The sequence below is a fragment of the Spinacia oleracea genome, chromosome 5 (assembly GCF_020520425.1).
Source record: "Spinacia oleracea cultivar Varoflay chromosome 5, BTI_SOV_V1, whole genome shotgun sequence".
In the NCBI taxonomy this organism is placed as follows: Eukaryota; Viridiplantae; Streptophyta; class Magnoliopsida; order Caryophyllales; family Amaranthaceae; genus Spinacia; species Spinacia oleracea.
The window spans coordinates 24,246,204-24,252,203 of NC_079491.1; the positions used below are offsets into that span (position 1 = coordinate 24,246,204).

The 6,000-nt window shown below is 36.5% G+C and overlaps 1 long non-coding RNA gene across 2 annotated transcripts; it reads right to left on the minus strand.

Annotated features, from left to right (window-relative positions):
- Positions 1–2,858: 2,858 nt before the first annotated feature.
- Positions 2,859–5,648, minus strand: LOC110776476 (uncharacterized). 2 transcript variants are annotated; one of them, XR_008922210.1, is made up of 4 exons: positions 5,170–5,648; positions 4,813–5,074; positions 4,119–4,183; positions 2,859–3,129 (listed from the first exon to the last, which is right to left on the minus strand). It is a non-coding gene; the product is annotated as an uncharacterized lncRNA (long non-coding RNA). The 2 variants fall into 2 exon arrangements; XR_002530146.2 differs by lacking the exon at positions 2,859–3,129 and having other exon boundaries at positions 4,118–4,183; positions 5,170–5,638.
- Between the last annotated feature and the right edge of the window lie 352 nt (positions 5,649–6,000).

Genomic DNA, 6,000 nt, shown 5'->3' on the forward strand with positions numbered 1-6,000 from the left:
TCGGTGCAACAGTAGCTTTGTTTTGATCCATATCAGAGAATGGCACTGCTTCTACTGTTGGCACTGCTTCAGCTGCTACCACTGGTTCGTTGTTCTTGGCAATTCGCCTTGATGACTTGTATGTTCTCAAAGGAGCATTGTCATTTCCTTCTGGCTTCTCTTGGGCTGCTTCTTTTCTTTTTGCAATTGTTTCTAACCTTTTCCTTGTAGTTTCAGCCTTTTTTAAATCAGCCTGCTGTTTCAACTTTACAGCCTCTTCTTCTTCTAGCTTCTTCTTTGCTTCTGCTTCTTTTCTCTGTCTTTCTTGTTCTTCTTTCTTTTTCTTTCGGCGATCACGAACAGCATGGGAAATACCAACTTTAATCATGTTGAATGATTCCATTTCCTCCAGCACATCAGCCCGAATTTCATTCATATCAGAAAGGACTAAGGTTGAACAAATCTTAGCCCGTAACATTGTCCTTGTACCGCGCTGAAATAAAAACATAATATATAAGATAATGTATGTGTACTAAATACTGATTGTATGAAACAAAAAATAGGTTTATTAATAGATTAAAAAAGTTAACTAGTTGCTGTAAAAAGTTCACTAATAAATTTAAAAGTTAACTAATTGCTGTTAAAAGTTAACTAATTGCTATAAAAAGTTAACTAATTGCAGTAAAAAGTTAACTAATTGTTGTAAAAAGTTAACTAATTGCTGTAAAAAGTTAACTAATTGCTGTAAAAAGTTAACTAATTGCTGTAAAAAGTTAACTTATTGCAGTAAAAAGTTAACTAATTGCTGTTAAAAGTTAACTAATTGCTATAAAAAGTTAACTAATTGCAGTAAAAAGTTAACTAATTGTTGTAAAAAGTTAACTAATTACTGTAAAAAGTTAACTAATTGCTGTAAAAAGTTAACTAATTGTAGTAAAAAGTTAACTAATTGCAGTAAAAAGTTACCTAAATTGATTAACTACTTGATAGAAAAAGTTGTTAAAAAGTTAAAACAATAACTAATTGATGAAAAAGATAACTAATTGATGGGACAAGTTAACTAATAGATGGAAAAAGTTAACTAATTATTGTTAAAAGCTTAATGGATGCAAAAGGTAAACTAATTAATGTAAAAAGTTAACTAACTGAAAAAAAAGGTTAACTATTTGAAGTAATAAGTTAACTAATTGAAGAAAAAGGTTACATAATTCATGAAATACTTAATTTGAAACTATTGAAACTAGAAAAGATAAACTAATTGCTTGAAAATCTTAACTAAAGTAGACTTACATAGGAAAGGTCCATGGGAATATTGTTAGGTTATGATTCATATGACAATTCATAAATCATGCGGAAAAACCATAAACCCAGGAAAACATATTATTTACACATAATCATTTAGCATAGAATAGATGCATACTCTTTGTTGCGTGCCTTCCCTAGCTGCGCCCGAACCGAACAAGAACAAGTCTTTAGGACTCCAAGTGTCGTCCCTCCGTAGATAGTCCACAGCACGTCCGGATCCGCCTTAAGATTGACCAACTAGAATCGCCCTTAAGGTACTATTATTTTCGGCACTTTATAGGCAAATGTGTGACTGAATTTTTCTCTCAAAAACTCACTTTGAATACTTTGAAACTTGTGTTATAAATTGTGAGCCCTAGCCTCATATTTATAGCGGTATGGAAAGGGAATCGTAATCCTATTCAGATACAAATTAATCAAACCTAGAATCCTACAAGAACTCTAATTTAATTAATTTATCAAATAGAATTAGGAATTTAATCATTAACCGAACTCTGCATGTTTTAGGAAACGTGCACGAACACAAACACTTGCACACACACGCACGACAGCCACGATGGGCCTCATGCGTGCGCGCGAGCAGCAGCCCACTCAGCGCCCGCGCGCGCTGCGCGCTGCGCGCGCTATGCGCGCTGTGCGCTGCGCGTGCTGTGCGCGCTGTGCGCGCTGTGCGCGCTGCGCGCTGCGCGCAGCCTGCTGGGCCTGGCCTTGCTGTTTGTGCGGCGCGCTTGGCTTGCTGGGCGATGGCCTGGCTTCGTGCTGGGCCTCGTCCGGCAGGCCTCGTCCGATGCTTATTCGTACGATGCGCTTCCGATTAAATTTTCCGATTCCGGAATTCATTTCCGATACGAACAATATTTAATATTTCCGATTCCGGAATTAATTTCCGTTTCGAACAAATATTTAATATTTCCGTTTCCGGAATTATTTTCCGATTCCGGTAATATTTCCGATTCTGACAATATTTCCGTTTCCGGCAATATTTCCGATTCTGGCAATATTTCCATTTCCGATAATATTTTCCGATACGTACCATGTTTCCGTTTCCGGCAACATCTACGACTTGGATAATATTTATATTTCCGATACGATCCATATTTCCGTTTCCGGCAATATCATCGTTTCCGGAGTATTCATTTCTTGCCTGTGACGATCTTAGCTCCCACTGAAACCAAGATCCGTCGGTTCCGAATATTCATAGATAGAGTATCTAATGCCATTAGATACTTGATCCGTTTACGTACTATTTGTGTGACCCTACGGGTTCAGTCAAGAGTAAGCTGTGGATTAATATCATTAATTCCACTTGAACTGAAGCGGCCTCTAGCTAGGCATTCAGCTCACTTGATCTCACTGAATTATTAACTTGTCAATTAATACTGAACCGCATTTATTAGACTTAACATAGAATGCATACTTGGACCAAGGGCATTATTTCCTTCAGTCTCCCACTTGTCCTTAGGGACAAGTGTGCATTTCCTAATTCCTTTGTCGCTCGATGTGTAACACCCCGACAATTCCCTCTTTTCTAAAATAACCTTTTAATATAAAACGTAGAGAATTATCAAGGCATTATCGCCCGTGTGAAAACGTATCGGCTTATTCAGAATTTTGCAGCGGAAAACATAAAACTAACTTTTAGGTTCATAAATAATCTATTACATATTAGGTCCAAACCCATTTAACTGAATTAAGGAAATACGAATGGTACGACAAATTTCAAATCCAAGTTAACAAATTAAATCACTTAATTAAACGAATAGAACTACAAGCTCTCTAATCCCGATCCCAATGATGCATCATCTTCAAACCTGTAGATGGTCAACGCTTATTGATCCTTAAAGACTGCTCACCAAAGATGGGTCATCACAGGATCAATAAGGCATAGCCATGATCAACACACACAAACAAGCACGTAATCAGCAAAGCTGAGTACTACATACTAAAACAACAACAATCCTAGCATGATACTATCAAACCAACAACCCTAACATGATACTAATAAATATAAGTAAGGACAGACAAAACATAATAAATTGACGATTATACTTGACTAGACTAAGCTAGGCTTAATAACCATAATATTATTTTAGTTGAAATAGACAATGGACCGAGTTGACCATCCAGAAGTCTTCACTAAGGAAGACGAGGTACGGGCGCGACTCCGTAACCTCAGTGACCTGCGATATCGAGGAACGTTTAAATAAAAATAGGACACGGTGATCAATCCGGTCCCAGAAAAGGCCATGGGCTACCACCATGAACCCCAACTCCTGTTTGTCCGTCACTTCAGACGTGCACAGTCTAAAGCTATTGCTATTCAGTTTCACTTTACATGATTTACAAATTGAGATTCCGTTATGACTCAACCATTACATAAGACAGACAATTCACATTTGTTCACAACTGTTTTTATCTTGGAATTAAGTGAGTGATCATAAAAGCATCAATCAAGACTCATTCCAACTTAACCAACCTTTCCTTTAACCATGAGCAACCCTGTATATGGGCATAGAGTTTCAACTTACTAAACAAGGTCCTCCGCCCTTATAAAGTAGTGAAAAGATAGAAAGGGAACAACAACCAATTGATCCAACCCAATCATATAGAATAATCTAGTGTTCCCAACCAACATGTTTGTATCAAACATCCATACTAACATGTTACAGTTCCTATAGTGCAAAATAAGTTCAATAAGTTTGTCCAACAGTATTAAACATGCACATTCCATATAACCAAGTTTGTCTATAATATCAACATCACCAAGTTCAACAATAATATCAACATGATTTCAACAATTAGCACACATTCCAAGCACGCAGGTATGTACGTACCTTGTGTAAACAAACTGATAGACCACTTTAACACTTTCAAAAGTCGCCTAAAGAGAATTCTTCGCCTAACACAACCAACACATATTCCCAATCAATTTTCGCAACCATAATAAAGCATTCTAAATACATCCTAAACATATTCAGAACCTTCCCTAACGTTAAACTTGAACATCTGATTTCCTAGCATCATAATTATTGAATTAGTGATTGAAATTCGTTGAAAACTCTTTACAAACATCATACTTTAATTTCCGGCAATATAAACTAATTCCAAACTACTCTAAAGCATAATCAATGTTCTTAAAATCATAAAAATAATAGCTTTAATAATATATAACCATTCTATTATGATTTAAATCATTAAAAACCTTAAAAATTCACACTTTAATAATTAAAATCATTATTTCATTTCAATTACCTAATCTGAAAATTAATAATTTAATTATGCAAACCTAAAATTCTGAAATCCACAATTAAATCATAAAGCCTATAATTTAAATTCAAGAAACGCAATTTAAATTATTAAAACGTTATTAAATTCATTATTTAAACATAATATGTAAATCTGAAAATTCTAGTTAAATCATAAAAACATATAATTTAGATTCAAGAACATAATTTAAATTCAAGAGCATAAATTCAAATTAATAAACTTAATTAAAATATTTAAATAACTTAGGGTTTAAGAAATAACCAAAAGGAGAGGAAGGAGAGTGCTGGCCGGCGGTGGTGCAGGCACGGCAGTGGTGGCGAGCTAGGAGACGCGGCTGGGCGCGGTGGAGGTTGCGGTTGGGCTGGTTGCCGAAGGTGGTGATGGCCCGCGTGGAGTAGTGACGAAACAGAGTGGAGAGAGAACGTGCTGGTCGGCGATAGGGTTGCGCGGCGGCGAGCAGGGGTGGCGGAAAGAGGTTAGCGACGAGCCGACGGTGACTGCGGTGGTGCTGGGCTGGTGGTTGCTGGTTCGAACACAGAGCAGCAAGTGAGAAAGAGGGGAAGAGTAAGAACGAAGGAGAAGCAAGAAGAAGAGGGAGAGGGAGGAAGACGAAATTACCGAACGGAAGAGGAAGCTGGCGGTGGTCCGGCGGTTGTAGGTGGCCGGCAGCTGGCGGCGTGAGTTGTAGCAGTAAGGGGAAGCAATGTGAGAAAGGAGGAGGGTTTGCAATTTACGTGAATGGTGGTTGAGAGGGAAGGGTTTGTTTTTCTTTTGTTTTCACGTGGAATAGGAGTATAGGAAGGTTATGGGTTCATTGTATTGGGCTTTGCCAATTTGGGCTAGGATTAGATTTAAGTTTGCATTTAAACTTCCAAAACCGGTTATGATTATTTTCCAAATTCCAATGTATTTCGTAATTCAAATTCTTTTCAACATAAAATTCTAAAATTATTCTTGATTGCGCAAACCGTTAAAATATTTAGGATATATTTAAATAAAATTAAATATACATTAAATATATAATAAAGTTCTCAAATCGTTAAATATTTAGAACGTAATTAAATAAAATAAATATACGTTAATTATATATTTATTACTTAAAATTCATAAATTCTATTTAAATATAAATAATGTACGTTAATATATATTAATAAAATTTATAAATTTACGGGGGATTACACGATGCTTGCTCTTGAACATAAGGTAAGAGTTGTCATCCTTATTATGTCCAGAGGTGTTCCTCGGTTTCAGAGTTCAACTGATCAAATAAACAGATAATCATAGCCTATGATTCATCCGAGCACGGCCATGCATTTCACAGTTTCTAGCTCTCCGAGTGGCCTTGTACAACTTTTAAGCATCTCATCCCGATTTATGGGAGGACAATCCCAATCTTGCGATCTTGAGATTAGACTTCGTTTGATAGGTGATTACCTGAGCGTTGCCTTT